A 20,662-nucleotide genomic window follows, 5' to 3' on the forward strand; every position below is an offset into this window, starting at 1 on the left:
AAAAGATCTCAGCCGGCATTTGGAAACAATAGGCATTGACAAAATCACGATCTGCCAACTGCAAAAGGCCACCCTACTGGGATCTGCACGCATCATCCGAAAATACATCACACAGTCCTAGACACTTGGGAAGTGTTCGACTTGTGATTTTGTGATACGAAATCCAGCATGTCTATCTTGTTTGCTGTATCATAATAAAATAATAATAATAAAACTTTATTTATACCCCGCCACCATCTCCCCACGGGGACTCAGGGCGGCTCACATGGGGCAAGGCCCAACTAGCACAATTTACAAAAACAACAGCATAAATACATTGAACAATATACAAAAAATAGGAAAACACAGTAAGACAATAAAACAAGAGTTAATACAGCAGTAAATCAATCAACCACCAAGGGAACTGTTTAAAAAGTGTGTGGAAATGTGAGAAGGGGATTTGCATGTGATGAGGTCCTCAATCAAGGAAGCCAGCATCCTAAGTTTGCAGAACTTGAGCAATGCTGTTGATGGCTAAGCTTCAAGGAGATCATCAGCAAGTATTTGTGTTTGTAAGGAGCCCCTGTGGCAAAGTGCGTTAAAGCACTGAGCTGCAGACCGAAAGGTCCCAGGTTCAAGCCCCTGGAACGGTGTGAGCAGCCGCTGTTAGCTCCAGCTTCTGCCAACCTAGCAGTTTGAAAACATGCCAATGTGAGTAGATCAATAGGTACCACTCCGGCGGAAAGGTAACAGTGCTCCATGCAGTCATGCCGGCCACATGACCTTGGAGGTGTCTACGGACAATGCCGGCTCTTCGGCTTAGAAATGGAGATGAGCACCAACCCCCAGAGTCAGACATGACTGGACTTAACGACAGGGGAAACCTTTACCTTTACCTATGAATCCCATTTTGAGATTTCTTTTCAGTGGACCAGTATGGAGAACACACCCAAAATATTACAGGTGTCTTTTCAGCGCTCTAGTTCTATAAGGGGAAAAAGCAAAGCTCTCCCAGCACTTGTTTTTCTGCACGTGGTGGGTGTGCCGTGGAGCCACAGTGTCTGGGACAGACGCGGTCAAAGGAAGCCGTTTGCCGCTGCTCTTGAGAGAGGAAGTCAGTGTTCCAAGGCTACGGCAGAGTTAGCACTTGCATTTTTTTTTCTTCCTGAAGTGGAGAAAAAGAGATTGAAAAAAGGCTAGGAAATAAAAGAGGAAGGAAGAGCCCCTGCTGCTGATGTCACCCAAAACATCAAGGCTGGAGAATTACCTGGGTCTGGAAAGACCAAAAAAGCACAGAGAAGCAAAATGTCAAACTGCATATAGTCTACAGTATAGCTCAGGCATGGGCAAAGATTGTCTCTCCAGGTGTTTTGGACTTCAACTCCCACCATTCCTAACAGCCTCAGGCCCTTTCCTTTTCCCCCTCAGCCGCTTAAGCTTAAAGTTGAAGTCCAAAACACCTGGAGAGACAATCTTTGCCCATGCCTGGTATAGATGCACATTAGACTGTAAAAAATCCCACAATCACTCTGTTATACTTCGGCTCAAAGTGCTATCAATGGTGTAGTTCTACCGTTCCGTATTCTAGGCGAATGTGCAGAAGAGCCACGGGCCGCTATTTCCTGTGTTTTCCTGAAAAGGAGGACCTCTTAAAATAGCCAACAAAGGATGTTAGAGACAAGCTGTGCGTCACTCTCGGCCCGACCCAGGCAGTGGGCTCTCAGAAGGGTTCCTCCACCCAGATTGGAAGGGAAATAGCTCTCGTTCAGTCCAGAACGAGATGTCCAGAGGGGTCTTGGCTGTGGGAATCGAGCTCTTTGCTGCAAAGTAGTCAGGCATTTGGAAGTAGAAATACAATACAGGAATGTCTGTTTTCCAGGCTGTATGGCCATGTTTCAGAAGTGTTTCCTCCTGACGTTTCACCCACATCTATGGCAGACATCCTCAGAGGTTGTGAGATATGGAGAAACTAAGCAAGGAAGGTTTATATATCTGTGGAAGTTCCTGGGTGGGAGGAAGAACTCTTGTCTGTTGGAGGCCAGTGTGAATGTTGGAATTAATCACCTTTGTTAGCATTAAATGGCCTTCACAGCCTCATATTGGGCTGTGGCGCAGGTTGGTGAGCAGCCTGCTGCAATAAATCACTCTGACCATGAGGTCATGAGTTCGAGGGCAGCCTGTGGTGGGGTGAGCACCCGTCAATTAAAAAATAACAAATAGCCCCTGCTCGTTGCTGACTTAGCAACCTGAAAGATAGTTGCATCTATCAAGTAGGAAATAAGGTACCACATATAAAGTGGGGAGGCCAATTTAACTAATTTACGACGTTGGAATGAGGAAGTGCCGTCAAAGTGGATGATTTCCTGCTTCTTGGCAGAATGGGGTTGGACTGGATGGCCCATGAGGTCTCTTCCAACTCTATAATTCTATGATCTCAGAGAATGACTTTCTAAGAATCTCTAGGTCAGAGCTTTCCAAACTGTGTGTTGTGTCATGTTAGTGTGTTGGCTGCAATGTGTAGGTGTGCTGTGGAAACCTAACGAGGTACCGCTAAGTCTATGCGAAATAAGCAATACATTATATATTATAAATATACATATAAATGAAAGATTTTTATGAGATATATTTTGTCCTCATACATTTACAATTCATATATGTGTCTGTGGCCCCTTCTACTCAGCTGTATAAAATCCCACAATATCTGCTTTGAACTGAGTTATATGGCAGTGTGGACTCAGATAACCTAGTACAAAGCAGATATTGTGGATTATCTGCCTTGATATTCTGGGTTATATGGCTGTGTGGAAGGGGCCATAATCTCTTATAAGGGGTTAGTTTAAGTTCTGGTTTGCTAGTAAAACCAAATTACTATGTCGCAAAATGATGACACTAAAAAGTGTGTCATCAACATGAAATGTTTGGAAAATGTTGCTCTAGGTCCTAGAAACTCTCTAGTCAATTTCAATCAAGTGTTGTCCATATTGTCAGAAGACCTAAAGATTCCTAAAGAGACCATGTCAAGCAAATCTGTGGATAATCGAAGTTAAACTCGCTGATGTAATTGGCTCTATTTCTGCTCAGATGAATGCTAACTGAATGAGAAGAAACAGGTTTGGCAAAATCAGACCATTCCCATAGAATAATAGAAAATAGAATTGGAAGAGAACACGTGGACCATCTAGTTCAACCCAATGCCATGCCGGTAAAGCACAGTCAACAGATGGCCATCCATCCTCTACCTATTATGAATTCAACCTTTGCATGCATTTTTCAGTCAGTTCCCAAATTGCTGGCATGGCAGAGTGTAGGACATTCAAATCATTCACATGTAGAAAAACACTTCTATTTGCTATTTTACATACCCTTGGTCACTATGCCTGCACTTTTTTTTTGGATGGGTAAACTGCATTTCTAAATGCTTGGCTTAAGTTTTCAGTTTCCGCAATGATATAGCTTTGGGAACTGATTTTTTTATGGGGAGGCCCTGTCCTCAATGCGCTCCCTCCTCATGGCTACACCCCAAGACCCCAATAACAGATCAGGACATCTCCATGAGCTACTTTGTGGCGGAGTGAAAAACCAGCTGAACTATTGAAATGCGGAAGAATTGTTTTGCATTCCATTTCCAAATTGCTGATTCTACGGCTCATTATGAGAGAAAAGGAACAAGCAAAGAAACTCTATCAACTTGATGTCATTCTGGTACAATGCAGGCTGTTGTTGGAACTTGCAGCACATGAGGGTAGAGCCATAGTAATGTGGCCCATGCGGTTCGCTGGAAATGTGGGCAAACATTTGACTCGCATTTCATTGTGGGTACAGAGAACAATTCCTCCTGCTTTTTGTTTGGACAGATTAAAGGAGAGAGACGTATTGGTGGCACCTAACCACAATATCCATATATCATGATTAGTTTGCTCAGAGATAGGACAGTATTCAGCAGCAATTTAGGAGTGGGCAAAAGTGGGAGGATGCTATTGCCTTCATGCTTTCATTGTAGACATCAGGAAGACATCATGCTGGCCAATGTGGAAAATATTTCTTTCTCTGCAATGCGTAGTACAATGTTCAAAGGCAGTGGTACTTAAAGTGGTAGTCTGTGGAGCAGTGCAAATGCTCAGGCTACTTACTGCCAATCCCTGGAGAAGACTCAGAAATAAAATAATTGCAGTCAATGTGCACAGATACTGTATGGTAACCTTCCCTAGCACAAAATTGGTGGTCCTCTGCATTAAAAGGTAAAGTAAAGGTTTTCCCCTGATTTTAAGTCCAGTCATGACCGACTCTGGGGGTTGGTGCTCATCTCCATTTCTAAGCCGAAGAGCCAGCGTTGTCCGTAGACACCTCCAAGGTCATGTGGCTGGCATGACTGCATGGAGCGCCGTTACCTTTCCTCCGGAGCGGTACCTATTGATCTACTCACATTGGCATGTTTTTGAACTGCTAGGTTGGCAGGAGCTGGGGCTAGCAGCAGGCACTCATTCCGCTCCCGGGATTTGAACCTGGGACCTTTCGGTCTGCAAGTTCAGCAGCTCAGCGCTTTAACACACTGCGCCACCACCGTCCTCTGCATTAGTTTCCTTTAAAAAAAATCACAGAATTGTAAAGATGGAAGAGACTACAAGGAACATCCAGTTCAACCCCATTTTCCATGAATATGCAGGAATATGTAATGATAGCACTCCTTCACAGACGGCGATTTGGCTTCTACTTAAAAACCTCCTGAGAAGGAGACTCCATTACTCTCCAAGGCAAAATATTCCACTGCTGAACAGCTCTTACCATCAGGAAGTTCTTCCTAATGTTTAAGTGGAATCTCTTTTCCTGCAATTTGAATCCATTGCTCCATATCTGAGTCTCTGGAGCAGCAGTAAACAAGCTTGCCCTCTCCTTAGTGTGACAGCCTTTCAAATATTTAAACATACCAATGGCTTGTGGACTATCATTGGTCTATGGATCACCACTTTGAAAAACTTCACAGCAGAGTAGATGATTTAATTTCTATCTGGATGTGAAAGAATCCTATATTTGTTTCTTTGGGTGCACCTACAATGTAGTATTAATGCAGTTTGACATCACTTTAATTGCCACTGCTCAGTGCTGGGATTTGTAATTTGGTGAGGCACCAGGACTTTGGCAGAGCAGGCTAAAAACCCTGCTAAATTACAAGGATTGTGCGTTGGCAGTTAAAATGTAATACTGCTTTTATTCTGTAGTATAAATGCACCCAATGGGAGGCTAAGAGAGAGAGAAAGGACACTAGGATTGGGAAGAATATTAAAAATATTTAGAAAATAATTGAAAAGCATCAAGTCACTCATACTAGGGTGGAGAAAACCTAATCAAAAGAATCCTGGATTGATTGCAATTTTTGCAGTTTGAGACTTCTTCTGTGCAAAGTCTACATGTGGTCTTTTTGGACAGAAAACACAATTTTCTGTAAAAAAAAATGATCGTATTGATAAATAATTTTTGTATAGATAATAATATTTCTATAGAGAAACATTCATTCCAATGACAAATAGGACTTGATTCTGCATAAGATTCATACATGGTTGATTTTTAGAGAAAACAGCAATTTCTGCACAGCCCTTTCTGCGGAGAAAACAAGATTTAAACAGGAGTTAATATTTCTGCATTGCTATCTTTTATATATAAAATGTTGTTTTCTCCATCAAAAAAGTACATGTGGATTTTGCGCAGAACAAGTCCTGAATTGCAAATAATAATTATAATTAGAATTACAATTATATTTATTTATACACAAAGGGGACTCAAAGTGGCTTGATATAAAAGCATTGGTATCCAATGTAAAATATGCAAATATACAAATATTAAAACAAAATTAAACATAAACAAATAATATAACCTTTAAAAGCTGTATGGTTTTTGAGGACTTTCTTACAGCAGGAAAAAATGTTTAAAACTATGCATTGCTACCATTGCCAAAAAAAATTGTGGAAGAGTTACATCCCAAAAATAAACGGAAAAGGATTGCACAAGGAGAAAGTGTGAATCAAATACCCCAGAGAAGTGAAAATTTGCATCTAGGCATACATGTACAATGTAGAACAGGCATGGGTAAACTGGGGCCCGGGGCCCGGATGCGGCCCCCTGGGTGCTTGCCTCAGGCTCTCCTCATTTTTCTTGTCCGCTTGCAGAAGGACACAGCAGCCTGCTGTATCCTTATGTCAAAAAGATGGGGGAGCAAGGCATGTAGCAGCTGAGAGTCCATTGGAGTGCTCTTAGCCTGTGCGCGATGGACCTGTGGACCACATGGACATGGAAGGCCCACCCGTCTGCACAGTCAATTGCCTGGCGCTGCGCAGAGTGATTGCTTCAGTATGGCACCACGGAGCGGCCTAGGTTGACCGGGACTCCCAGCGCACGTGGGGGTGCTGCGACGGTGCCCCCGGTAATAAGGCGCCACAGGCGAGTGCCTAATTGGCCTCGCCGGTGGACTGCCTCTGGTGCAAGTGGCCCCATCAATATGCCAGAGGACGGCTTGAGGAAGGCATACTGTGGCCGAGAGCCCTCCAGAGTACTCTCAGCCACCTCCTGTCCCATCCTCCTCTCGGCATAATGTCAAGAGGACAGCCCAAGGACAGGGGGAGGAGGATGGGGAGGAGGATCAGGGTAGTCACTGCATGTCCCACCTTCTTCTGGCATAGGGATGGGGCAAGCAGCCCATCCTTATGCTGGGAGGACAACCTGAGAATGATCCGGGCCCTGCCCTGCCCCCTCCATCTCCGAGGCCCAGTCCCTCCCCACCCAGTGTGTGTCCGGCCTCCCTCCCTCTTGGCCTGGCTCTCCCAGCCGGGACTGCAACGCGGCCCCAAGGCAAAATGTTTGCCCATGTCTGGTGTAGAATTAATACAGTTTGACCCCACTTTACCTGCCATGGCTCAATGCTATGGAATCCTGGGAGCTGACATTTTACAAGGTCTGCATTATTCTATGCCAAAGAGCACTGGTGCCTCACCAAATTACAATTCGCAGTATTTCACAGTATTGAGCCATGGCAGTTAAAGTGGAATCAGGTAGCATTAATTCTTCAGTGTAGATCCTCCCCTGATGACTTCGACACAATAATCATCCAGCAGTAGCTCTGAGTTCAGACCATTGCAGAGTAAGACCTCCAACTGTGTCCCAGCCTAGAGCTGTTTAGCAGAAGACAGGTAGAAATCTAAGCGAACATAATAATAATAATAATAATAATAATAATAATAATAATAATAATAAAACTTTATTTATACCCCGCCACCATCTCCCCAACGGGGACTCGGGGCGGCTTACATGGGGCCATGCCCAGGACAATACAATAGACAAAATATAAAAACAACATATCAGAATGCAATTAAACAATGCAACAATAACACTACACAATACAGAACAAAAAAGCAGAACGTAGCATAACATAACAAGGGCGGGCCGCATGGACACAAGGTTAAAAACTCGGGGTAAGAAGAGAAAAGAATAAAACCATGGGGAACAGGGTCTACAGAATACATGTTGGGGAGAGAAACACAGGAGGTATATACAATTACTCTCCGAAAGCACACCGGAAGAGCCATGTTTTTAAAACTTTCCTAAAGGCTAAAAGAGTGGGGGCTAGCCTGATCTCAATGGGCAGTGAGTTCCACAAACGGGGGGGCACAGCAGAAAAGGCCCTCTCCCTTGTTCCCACAAGGCGGGCCTGTGATAAAGGCAGTGGAGACAAGAGGGCCTCCTCAGATGAACGAAGGGCTCGGGCAGGTTTATAGTAGGAGATGCGGTCACGAAGGTAGGCGGGTCCCAAACCGTTTAGGGCTTTATAAATGATGGTCTGCACCTTGAATTGGGACCGGAAAATAAACGGCAGCCAGTGGAGCTCCTTAAACAAGGGAGTAGATCTCTCCCTAAAACTTGCTCCCGTTATTAATCTGGCTGCCGAGCGTTGGACTAGTTGTAATTTCCGGGCCGTCTTCAAGGGAAGCCCCACGTAGAGTGCATTACAGTAGTCCAGTCTAGAGGTAACTAAGGCGTGCACCACCGTGGTCAAGTCAGACTTCACGAGGTATGGTCGCAGTTGGCGCACAAGTTTGAGTTGTGCAAAAGCCCTCCCGGCCACCGCCGACACCTGAGCTTCAAGCGTCAACGCTGAATCCAGGAGGACCCCCAAACTGCGGACCTGTGATTTCAGGGGGAGTGCAACCCCGTCCAGCACAGGTTGCCACCCAATACCCCGATCCGACGAGCGACTGACCAGGAGGGCCTCTGTCTTGTCGGGATTGATCCTCAGCTTGTTCCTCCTCATCCAGTCCGCCACAGCGGCCAGGCACTGGTTCAGCATCCGAGGGGCTTCCTTGGAGTCAGATGGGAACGAGTAGTGGATTTGCGTGTCATCTGCGTAGAGATGGCAACGCCCTGATTTAATTGACTCCATTTTGTTCTACCTTTTCCTTAAATTGCATACTTATCTGATTGTCCCTATTGCTCTCGTCTCCTCTTTCCTCATGCTTGTTAAATATATTCTCATTTGTATTTCTTTACTTCCATTAATATTATTGCTCAATTTGAAATGTTTTGTAACTGAGTTTCTGGCACAAAGGTAAAAACAATAGTGAATGCAAGTACAGTAGAGTCTCACTTATCCAACGTTCTGGATTATCCAATGCATTTTTGTAGTCAATGTTTTCAATATATCGTGATATTTGGTGCTAAATTCGTAAATACAGTAATTACTACATAGCATTAATGTGCAATGAACTACTTTTTCCTGTCAAATTGGTTGTATAACATGATGTTTTGGTGCTTAATTTATAAAATCATAACCTATTTTGATGTCTAATAGGCTTTTTCTTAATCTCTCCTTATTATCCAACATATTCACTTATCCAACATTCTGCCGGCCCGTTTATGTTGGATAAGTGAGACTGTACTTGTTAAAATGTGTTGTTATTTAGACAGAGTGACTGGGTGGCAAGCCTATTAGTGAGTTATGATGGGGTAAATCAGAATTATGTCATATTTTTGTTGTTTAAGTTAGCCAGACTATAATCTTTAGAATTAGAATTGGTAGAATTGGTTTGTGAGTTGTCCACATTACATGACAAGTTTGCATCGCACTAATAAAGAAAAAGAGAAAAAGGAAAGAAGAAAAAGAGGTGTGGAATGGGATTGGGGACAAGTCTTCAGCTGCTATCTTTCAAAATGACACATTTCCAAGGTGTAAACCTCTTGTTCAGAGAACTTATCTTATCTGACAAGCCTGTATCTTTCTCAATATAGACAATCCAGAAGGAGGCAGAAGGACTGACTTGACAACACAAATTTAGGTGTCACATCCTTTTGCCATTGCCATTCTCCCCAAGTTCACCCCACTTCCTTTTACTTTCACTTAACCCTCTGGAAGACGGAGAGGAAAAAAGAGTCTATGCTATGTTTATGAATGGCTTGAAAGTAAGCTATAGTCATATAATAAAGTGGGAATTGTGTGACATGTCTTCTTTACTTCTCTAACTGTCCTGCTTTCATAGGGACACTTCTGATCCATTACCTGTTATCCCACTTTTTCTGCTGACTGGCACAACCTGGGGATCACAACCAGACACAGTGAAGACATCTGCCCTTGCATTTTGCTACTCTGCTGCTAAATACGCATGCCCAGTGTGGACTATATCTCACCACGTTAGAACAGTGGACGTGGCTCTTAATGAAACATGTTGCACTATCACAGGATGCCTATGCCCTACACCACTGGAGAAATTATACTGTTTAGCTGGTATTGCACTACCTGACATCCATTAAGAAGTAGCAACAAATGTATTCATACGATCTTAAGGAAAACTGGATAAAAATGTTCCATAGATGGTACATAACTCCAAAAAAAATAGGATTAATTAACAAATCTTTACAAACCACCTGTTGGAAATGCAAAAAAGAACAAGGTTCATTCTTCCACATGTGGTGGACTTGTGAAAAAGCAAAGAAATTTTGGAAAGAGATTCACGAAATAGCACAAAAAAAATTTGAATATCAAATATCAAACGAGACCAGAACATCTCCTATTAGGAATTTCAGAAGAAAATTTAAAAGAAAATGATGAACTCTTACTTAACTATATGATGACAGCAGCGAGAATTGTTTTCGCAAGGAACTGGAGACAAGAAAAGATACCGGACCTGGATCAGTGGTTGCTAAAATTAATGGAAATAAAGAATATGAACAGACTATCATATTTACTAACTAAACAACAAGGATTACCAAAGAAAAGTACTGATTGGCAACCTTTATTGAACTTTTTTGTAAAGGAAAAATATATTAAAATAACACAAATATAGAATGGTAGTGACACAACAACAAGAACAATAAGGAGTATAGGGAAGTTACAACAACAATGAACAATTGAAACATTGGGGAAGACTCCCCGAACGGCCTTATCCAATATAGATAAAGATGGAAGTCAAATGGAATTTTAGCACCTTTTTTTTCTCTTCTCTGTTTTATTTTCTTATCCTTCCTTTATTTCCCACTTTACTATAAATCACAATGTTCCCCCACTTTCATTGTATTATTTTGAAAAATCACATAAATAAAATCTAAAAAAAGAAAAAAAGGAAGTAGCAGCCTATAATGAAAGGACCAAGGCATTGACATCTCCAGCCTTTCCTCTATTTGGGTATCAGCCATCAAGCCAATGTCTTAAAATCAAGAAACAGCTTCCTAAGATCTACAGCAGTGGTTCCCATCCTTTGTGCCTCCAGGTGTTTTGGACATCAGCTCCCGCAGTTCCTAACAGCTGGTAAGCTGGCTGGGATTTCTGGGAGTTGAAGTCCAAAACACCTGGAGGCCCAAAGGTTGGGAACGACTGATCTACAGAGATACTTGCAGGAATACCTCAGAGAGAGTCTAAAAGTGTCAGGTTAAAACCCGGAACCTCAATCTGTGGCTGATATTGGATGAGAAACTCCTTCCTGGGCACACAGAAGAATGGGCGACTTGGAAGGTGCTAAACAGGCTGCACTCTGGCACCAATCAAAGTCAATCTTAGGAAATGGGGCTAGAAAGTGGTATCTACAACATGCGAGTGTGGAGAAGGGCAAACCACAGACCACTTACTACAATACAGCCTGAGCCCTGCCACGTGCACAATGAAGGACCTTCTTACAGAGACACCTGAGGCACTGGAAGTGGTCAGCTTCTGGTCAAAGGAAATTTAGTATAATGCCAAGGTTTTAACTTTGTGGTTTTTCTATACATTATAACTGTATTCTCCATTCGCTTCTGACACATTAAAGAAATATCCCAGTTTCTCTCTCCTCCTACTTTTCTCCTTTATTCTAAGCATACTTTATTTGCTGCAAAGTGAGTTCAAAGAAGCTAAAGTAAAGTACAGTAGAGTCTCACTTATCCAACTTTCTGGATTATCCAATGCATTTGTAGTCAATGTTTTCAATACATTGTGATATTTTGGTGCTAAATTCGTAAATACAGTAATTACTAAATAGCATTATTGCGTATTGAACTACTTTTTCTGTCAAATTTGTTGTATACCATGATGTTTTGGTGCTTAATTTGTAAAATCATAACCTAATTTGATGTTTAATAGGCTTTTCCTTAATCCCTCCTTATTATCCAACATATTCGCTTATCCAATGTTCTGCCGGCCCGTTTATGTTGGATAAGTGAGACTCTACTGTAGTTTGCATTCAATTAATTCAGCAGGAGGAAAAGGAGGAAGAAGGGGTTACAAATTAAAATTAATACAGCATAGTTAAAAAAAAGCAAAAGGTTAATGTTAAAATAAGAATTCAAAGGATCCTTGGCATCTAGGACCCCTCCCCCTCCTCATGGATGCCAAAATCCATGAATGCTCAAATCTCACCATATGAAATGACATAGTAAAAAGGGTGTCCCTGGTATAAAATGGCAAGATCAAGGTTTTTAAAGAAATATTTCCAAGCCATTGATGGTAGCATCTGTGGATACAGAGAGCTGATCGTACACTATCAGTAACATCAAGACTATTTACAACATATGATCAATATCAATAATACAACAGTTTAGAACCAGTAGAACTTATAAACAGTACAGTCATCTATAAAATCAAATCCACAAATGTAAACACTGAAAATGTGGAGGGACTACCGTATATTTGGAAACAGGCCGGTGACCAATCCTAGTCTGTTTAAGCAAGGGAGTTAGATGTTCCCTGTAATAGACTGTCAACAATTTGGCTGTAGATCTATGTACGAACTAAAACATCCAAAGACTCTTACTATTAACGTGTTGGATAGTCTTACAAATGGCAACATCATCTGGACTGGCTTCTTAGCTAGAGGCAGTTCAGTCTCCCGAAATGATACTAGATTTAGATGTTCCCTGGGGCTTGTTGAGATTCATTGAGTGGAACCGTGCGTGGCTTGGACTTGATTCACTGGCCAGACTACTGCTAATGTGGAATGTAGCTTCCAAAGGCTGGTTTCAGCATAGAGGTTTCACTGTGCCTGGTGTTTGTTTCATCATGCAACGGCTCCCGACTCCAAAGAGCAGCTTTACAAGTGAAGCATGCAGTAACGTGCAAGGCTGACGCTGAGGCCAGGAATACGAGGATGTGCCTGAAACTAACCTGTCAGCCTCGCTTCTCTAAACCACTTCCTTCCGACATAAGTGTAGCCATGGGTAATGAAGAAACGTCTTGGCTTTCACATCAACCAGAGGTTAAAGATCTCTTTTCACGTACACTTAACTTGGGCCCATCATCAAGGGAAGGCTGTGCCTTTCTCCTGGATTTCATCCAGGTTTTACTTGTTATCACCTGTGCTGAGCCTTGTTGAAGTTGCAAGCCGCTGCAGGAAGAAAGCTTGCAGACCTTTGGTAATACAGTTGCCAGCTTTCATGCAGTCTCTGTTGCTGTGCCTTTAAATGCAGGTTAATAATACAATACCATCAAACTGTTTGTATTTTCAGAGACAGTTCTGATCAATCCTATGCTGTCCCATTTTTCCAGCTACTTTTATAATGTCCCAATTATTGTCTCTTTCTACCACTTTCTTCCTTGACATAAACTTACTCCAACTGAGTTCAAAGTGTAAAACTTGTTTCTGTTCCATTCATTCAAAAGAGGGAAAGGAGAGGATGGACTCTTATCCTTCCCATTAGGCTCAGACGAAAGCAAGTTGCCAAAGCCTCTCCCAATTTGTGTTTTCTTCCTTCTTAATCACATTTGCTGTTATGACCACACTTCTGGAGTTGCTTGGTCATGTGTCTTGATTTTATTCTGTGGAAAATTAGAATTAGAGCCGGCATGGTTGAGTGTTATGATTGTCGGACCAAGTTCACTGTTTGGCCCGGTTCATGTCCACAAGCACATCACTACCATCACCCTTCCTCTGTGTTAATCTTTGCAAGGAAGGGGATGGCTGTGCTGGCGGTGGAGTTCCATCTAAGAGTGTGGCCACTGCAATTGCATCTGCTGAATGGGGCCTAGATGATCAACAAAAAGTTCACAGTCAATCCACCCCACTTCTTGCTGACCTCATAGGTGTCCTATTATGACTTTACCACATATAGCAGTTCATGGCAAGGATCTTTCTGAAACTCCATGGTTAGTAAAAGGCAGTGGCAGCAACATGAAGACGAGGCTGATGCAGCCTCTTCCTGGCTGGATCATCTGGACACCCACAGAAGAATCACAAAGGGTTCTGCTTGCTATGTACAGCCACTATGACAGTCAGTTTGCTTCCAGTCTCTCTATTGGCTCCGAATTAAGCAGCTAATGTAGATGTAGTATGGGAATTCACAATCTCAGTTCTCACTCAGTCATGGAAATCTACTGGATGACATTGAGCAAGTCAAAATTATTAAGCCTAGGAGAAAGGCAATGGAAAACTCACTTTGCACAAATCTTACCAAGAAAACTTCACAATGGGTTCATTTTGGAGCATAATCCATAAATCAGAAATGAACTGAATCCATAATCCATAAATCAGAAATGAACTTCTGCGGGCATGTTTAGCCTGCAGAAGACAATGCTGAGACGAGGCATCATGGCCATGTATAAATATAGCCCACGAGGTCTCTTCCAACTATGATTCTATGATTTATGATTTTATAGATTCTCGGGCTGTGGCGCAGGCTGGAGAGCAGCTGCAATGAATCACTGCAATGAATCACTCTGACCAGGAGGTCATGAGTTCGAGGCCCACTCAGAGCCTATGTTTGTCTTGTCTTTGTTCTATCTTAAAAGGCATTGAATGTTTGCCTATATGTGTAATGTGATCCACCCTGAGTCCCCTTCAGGGTGAGAAGGGCGGAATATAAATGCTGTAAATAAATAAATAAATAAATATAGAACACGAACACAGAAATCAGGATGTTTTCATGATATTGTTACATAGCTTCAAATATAACAATATTTGAAAATAAATGTAACAGTACTCTAAACAATATAAAAGTACAAGCTTCAAAATTATATCAAATAATACAAGAGGCCAAATCTGATAAATCTAAAGCAATGAGACATGCTTGGGAATCAGATGTGAGAATAAACAAAAGGAACTCAATTTAGGAAAACATACCTTATGAATCAGTTCTGATTAGAGAGAACACATTGAAAGCTATCTATAAATGGTGTTGCTAGCCACTCAAGCTACACAGGATTAATAAAAGAGTTATCAACATTATGCTGGAGAGAATACAGAGCATTAGGAGATTGGAACCATGTCTGGCTGTCATGTCCAAAGATACTAAAGTTTGGAAAGAGTTTTAAACATGGAGAAGCCCTATAAGAGGAGAAAAAGTTCACTTTAGAGGTGCATTACTGGTTCTCTCCTTGTTTGAGGACAAAAATACTCTATCCCAAAAGACTTTATAGTATTTCTGGTATACGCTAAGAGTTGAAATCTAAGGAAGTACATGTTCTAAACCAAACGAAGGCCCGGGGGCCGGATGCAGCCCATCGAAGCCATTTATCCGGCCCCCACAGCACAAAGGCAGAAGGGGGTTGGGCTAAATGACCCAAGGGGTCTCTTTTTCTCTTACAACCCTTATTATTATTATTATTATTATTATTATTATTATTATTATTATTATTATTATTAACATTGAGGCTGGGTGGCCATCTGTCAGGGGTGCTTTGCTTGTGCTTTTGGTGCACAAAGGCAGAAAGGGGTTGGACTAAATGGCCCAAGGGGTCTCTTCCAACCCTCTTATTATTATTGTTGTTGTTGTTGTTGTTGTTGTTGTTATTATTATTATTATTGACATTGAGGCTGGGAGGCCATCTGTCAGGGGTGCTTTGCTTGTGCTTTCAGTGCACAAAGGCAGAAGGGGGTTGGACTCAATGGCCCAAGGGTCTATTATTATTATTATTATTATTATTATTATTATTATTATTATTATTAATTATTATTATTGTTCGGTGGCCAACTATAGTCTGGCCCTCCAACGGTCCAAAGGATCATGAACTGGCCCCCTGTTTAAAAAGTTTGGGGACCCCTGTTCTAAACTCTGCTTCCTTGTCAATGCTATTTAAAGCCAACCTAATCCAATCTTTCATTCCTCTTGAGGTGAGAATGAGCCTATGAATGGGAAGAAATATGTTTGTGTCATCTCAAAAATCTGGATACACCAAATGGGACAAGATTTGTTCATCTAGGGTTTGAATTTACTTCTGCATCAAGAAAAGTTGGTAATCCTAGTCTATAAATATGACTTACTGGTTCTACAAGGCATTTGGGGGTCTTTGAAAGGAGGTCTTTGAAAGGAGGAAAAGTTTTAAGAAGTTATTTTTGATTTCATTTTCTATGTTTTTAAAATAAATAATACCTGTTTTTACTGATCTCATTTTGGCAACTGATGGTGTTAGGGTTGGTTGTACATTATAATCTTCTATGCAGCCAGTTATCACCTCGATCAGTCATGGAGAAGCAATTCATCAATCAATAAAGGGAAAGGGAAATTGCATAACATTTAGTAACGTTGCTCTACGATAAACCACAAAACGTGCCCTGGAGCTGGTCTTTGGCACGGTCGGATTCTCCAAAAGAGGCCTATGCAAATAGTTCGAGTCTTTCTAGGTTCACCTGAACATGCAACCAATACCACTCATTTGAAAGAGATCTGCTGTCATCAAAAGCACCCAGCCAGCCTGACTCCCGAGCCTTGCTTCAGGAATGGAGCAAGGTGTGACATGCCTGCAGGTATGCAAGGGAGGAGTGCTAGAGGAGCTTTGTAAAGTTACAAACAGAAGAAACTATATCCAGCCCTTCCCAGTCTAGCTCCATCTGGACTGGTTAGACCATAATTCCAATTCTCTGTAGCCAGGATGGTTTGCTGGTATTGATGGAAGTTGTAGAATCATAGAATCATAGAATAGTAGAGTTGGAAGAGATCTCAGGGGTCATCCAGTCATCCAGTCCAACCCCCTGCCAAGAAGCAGGAAATCGCATTCAAAGCACCCCCGACAGATGGCCATCCAGCCTCTGCTTAAAAGCCTCGAAAGAAGGAGCCTCCACCACAGTCCGGGGGAGAGAGTTCCACTGCCGAACAGCCCTTACAGTGAGGAAATTCTTCCTGATGTTCAGGTGGAATCTCCTTTCCTGTAGTTTGAAGTCATTGTTCCACGTCCTAATCTGCAGGGCAGCAGAAAACAAGCTTGCTCCCTCCTCCCTATGACTTCCCTTCATGTATTTGTACATGGCTATCATGTCTCCTCTCAGCCTTCTCTTCTGCAGGCTAAACATACCCAGCTCTTTAAGCCTCTCTTCATAGGGCTTGTTCTCCAGACCCTTGATCATTTTAGTTGCTTTCCAGCTTGTCAACATCTTCCTTCAATTGCAGTGCCCAAAATTGGACGCAGTATTCCAGGTGTGGTCTGACCAAGGCAGAATAGAGGGGTAGCATGACTTCCCTGGATCTAGATGCTATACGCCTATTTATGCAGGCCAGAATCCTATTGGCTTTTTTAGCAGCCACATCACATTGTTGGCTCATGTTTAACTTGCTGTCGAGCCAGGCGTCCCCCATACTGTATCTTTGCATTTCATTTTTTTTTCTGCCGAAGTGAAGTATCTTGCATTTGTCCCTGTTGAACTTCATTTTGTTAGTTTCGGCCCATCTCTCTAGTCTGTTAAGATCGTTTTGAATTCTGCTCCTGTCTTCTGGAGTGTTGGCTATCCCTCCCAGTTTGGTGCCATCTGCAAACTTGATGATCGTGCCTTCTAACCCTTCGTCTAAGTCGTTAATAAAGATGTTAAACAGAACCGGGCCCAGGACGGAGCCCTGCGGCACTCCACTCGTGGCTTCTTTCCAAGATGAAGAAGAGGCATTGGTGAGCACACTTTGGGGTTGTTTGCTTAGCCAATTACAGATCCATCTAACCGTAGTTTTGTCTAGCCCACATTTTACTAGTTTGTTTGCCAGAAGGTCATGGGGGACTTTGTCGAAGGCCTTACTAAAATCCAGGTAGGCTACATCCACAGCATTCCCTGTATCGACCCAACTGCCAGATTAGTCTGGCATGACTTGTTTTTGGTAAATCCGTGTTGACTATTAGCAAGTAGTCCAAACACATCTGGAGAGTGCCAGGTTGGGGGAGACTGGGCTACATGTAATTTATCTCCAGCACTGTCAATCAAGTATCTCAGTGCCAAGGCTTCTGCATCATTTTCTTAACAGGATGGAGGACAGAGCAACTCTGCATCTAGGGGTGGCTCATAGTTTCCACATCAGCAAAGTGAGGAATCCACTTCAGTGGGCTCCTATACTAATCCACACTATACTAGTATGGCACTACGATTCTGCTTTAACTGCAGTGGTTCCAGCCTATGGAACGGTGGGGTTGGTGATTTAATGAAGCTCTAGTGCTCTCTGGCTAAGAATTTTAGTAGTCTTAGTCTCCATAAACAAACCTTATCACTCCATACGATGGGGGTCAATGCAGTCAAAATGGAAGGACAGCCCCATATTTTACTCCAAATGTTACTCCAAAAGTCATCTCTGGACTTTAGGACTAAGAACTCTGCATCAAAATCTGTGCAAGGCATAAGACAGACTTCTCCCACTTGTAGCTGCCTCATTCCTCACCTGGCCCTATTTGTGTCTCACGTGTGTTGTGATGTGTTGAGGGGAAATCCTAAATTCTAATTACAGAGATATCCTCAATTGTGCCTTTAATTAATGTATAGGTGTGGTCCTGATTGACAGCAAGTTGCCAGTGAAATTAATGTGCAAGAACAGTCATAAGAGATGGTGTAATGCTCAAAAATTATATGGTCCTTGGCACTTTTCAAGGCAGCTGGGGGAAGGGAGGACTCAAGAGGGAGAAAGAGATAGAGAGAGATTGTGTGTATGGCAGACACATGGAAGGCACAGGAGGAGGCTGAAGGTCTTTGCAAGTTCCCAGGTCGGTCTGGCCTCCAAAATATCATGAGAATGGAATGGAGGAGGGGGAGGATAGTTCGGCTGTGGAGGTGCAGCTTCTGAAGAGCTCTATTGTTCTTGAGATTTCCACAAGGAATTCTCACTGGATGTGATCTCAGCTGGAAAGGAAATGCAGCGTCTTCTTGACAAGCACAAACACAGCAGTACATTCAAAGCCCATGGACAGGATGCTGGCTTTCTTTCATTCTTTGCTGTTCAGGTCCTGGCTGGTGGGATGTAGACTAAGGTCAGGGACAGCACTGTTTTGTACTACGACTCCCAGAATCCCCCAGCCATGTTGGCAGGGGTGGGGGGGATTCTGTTCAGCCGTTGTACAAAAAGTTAACGTTCCCAGGTTCTGCTCCCTTATTTAGTTTCCGACTGCCTTGAGGAGCCAGGAAGGGCAAAGGTCGATAGGTTGTCCATTTCATTTCTTTGCAAAGCCCAGCAGTCATCATAAATTAACTGATTGCATTTGGATCTGTTTCCTTCATTACACAGAGACTCCTTTTTCCACAAAGCGGAGATTTGTTCCCATGTTTCATCCCAGCTGTACAAATGTGGTGGATTTTTTTTCCTCCTGATGTTTTTCATGAAAAATATGACCCTGAAAAACTGTGTCAACTTATCCATGGGACAGTGTGATTCCTGTACCTGGACATTTATTAATAAAGAAACCATCCCCTTGTCTTATGACCTTAGGTAAAGGTTAAAGGTATTCCCCTGGCATTAAGTCTAGATGTGTCCAACTCTGGCGGGTGGTGCTCATCTCCATTTCTAAGCTGAAGAGCCAGCATTGTCTGTAGACTCATGTGGCTGGTATGACTGAATGGAGTGCTGTTACCTTCCCGACAGAGCAGCACCTATTAATCTACTCACATTTGCATGTTTTCGAAGTGCTAGGTTGGCAGAAGCTGGGGCTAACAGCAGGAGCTCACCCCGTTCCCCAGATTCAAACCGCCGACCTTTCATCAGCAAGTCCAGCAGCTTAGTGGTTTAACCCACTATGCCGCGCACATTAAATTTCCCCTGTTTTCTCACTGCCTTCTCATGCTGGCATAACAAAGTCCCCCAGAGGTCTTCCCACGATGCACAGCCACTTCTGGTGGCTTTGCATGCAAAGTTAGGTGGATCTGTAACTGGTTAAGCGAACAAACCCAAAGGGTGCTCACCAATGCGTCGTCTTCATCTTGGAAAGAAGTGACAAGTGGAGTGCCGCAGGGCTCCGTCCTGGGCCCGGTTCTGTTCAACATCTTTATTAACGACTTAGACGAAGGGTTAGAAGGCACGATCATCAAGTTTGCAGGTGACACCAAACTGGGAGGGATAGCCAACACTCCAGAAGAAAGGAGCAGAATTCAAAACGATCTTGACAGATTGGAGAGATGGGCCGAAACTAACAAAATGAAGTTCAACAGGAACAAATGCAAGATACTTCACTTCGGCAGAAAAAATGGAATTGCCTGGCTTGACAGCAGTGTGTGCGAAAAAGACCTTGGAGTCCTCGTGGACAACAAGTTAAACATGAGCCAACAATGTGATGCGGCAGCTAAAAAAGCCAACAGGATTCTGGCCTGCATCAATAGGGGAATAGCGTCTAGATCCAGGGAAGTCATGCTCCCTCTCTATTCTGCCTTGGTCAGACCACACCTGGAATACTGTGTCCAATTCTGGGCACCGCAATTGAAGGGAGATGTTGACAAGCTGGAAAGCGTCCAGAGGAGGGCAACTAAAATGATCAAGGGTCTGGAGAACAAGCCCTATGAGGAGTGGCTTAAAGAACTAGGCATGTTTAGCCTGCAGAAGAGAAGGCTAAGAGGAGACATGATAGCTATGCGTAAATATGTGAGGGAAAGTCATAGGGAGGAGGGAGCAAGCTTGTTTTCTGCTGACCTGCAGACTAGGACACGGAACAATGGCTTCAAACTACAGGAAAAGTGATTCCACCTGAACATCAGGAAGAACTTCCTCACAGTGAGGGCTGTTCGGCAGTGGAACTCCCTCCCCCGGACTGTGGTGGAGGCTCCTTCTTTGGAGGCTTTTAAACAGAGGCTGGATGGCCATCTGTCGGGGGTGCTTTGAATGCGATTTCCTGCTTCTTGGCAGGAGGTTTGACTGGATGGTCCATGAGGTCTCTTCCAACTCTACTATTCTATGATTCTATGATTCTATGAAATCTGTCTCACCAGCGTGAGAACACAGAGAAAAAAGTCTATTTTCAGAAGTCGGGTGTTCTTCCGACTACTGATTGAAAATAGCAGCAAGAAGAGGAGGAAAG

This window comes from Anolis carolinensis, chromosome 1 (assembly GCF_035594765.1).
Source record: "Anolis carolinensis isolate JA03-04 chromosome 1, rAnoCar3.1.pri, whole genome shotgun sequence".
NCBI lineage: Eukaryota > Metazoa > Chordata > Lepidosauria > Squamata > Dactyloidae > Anolis > Anolis carolinensis.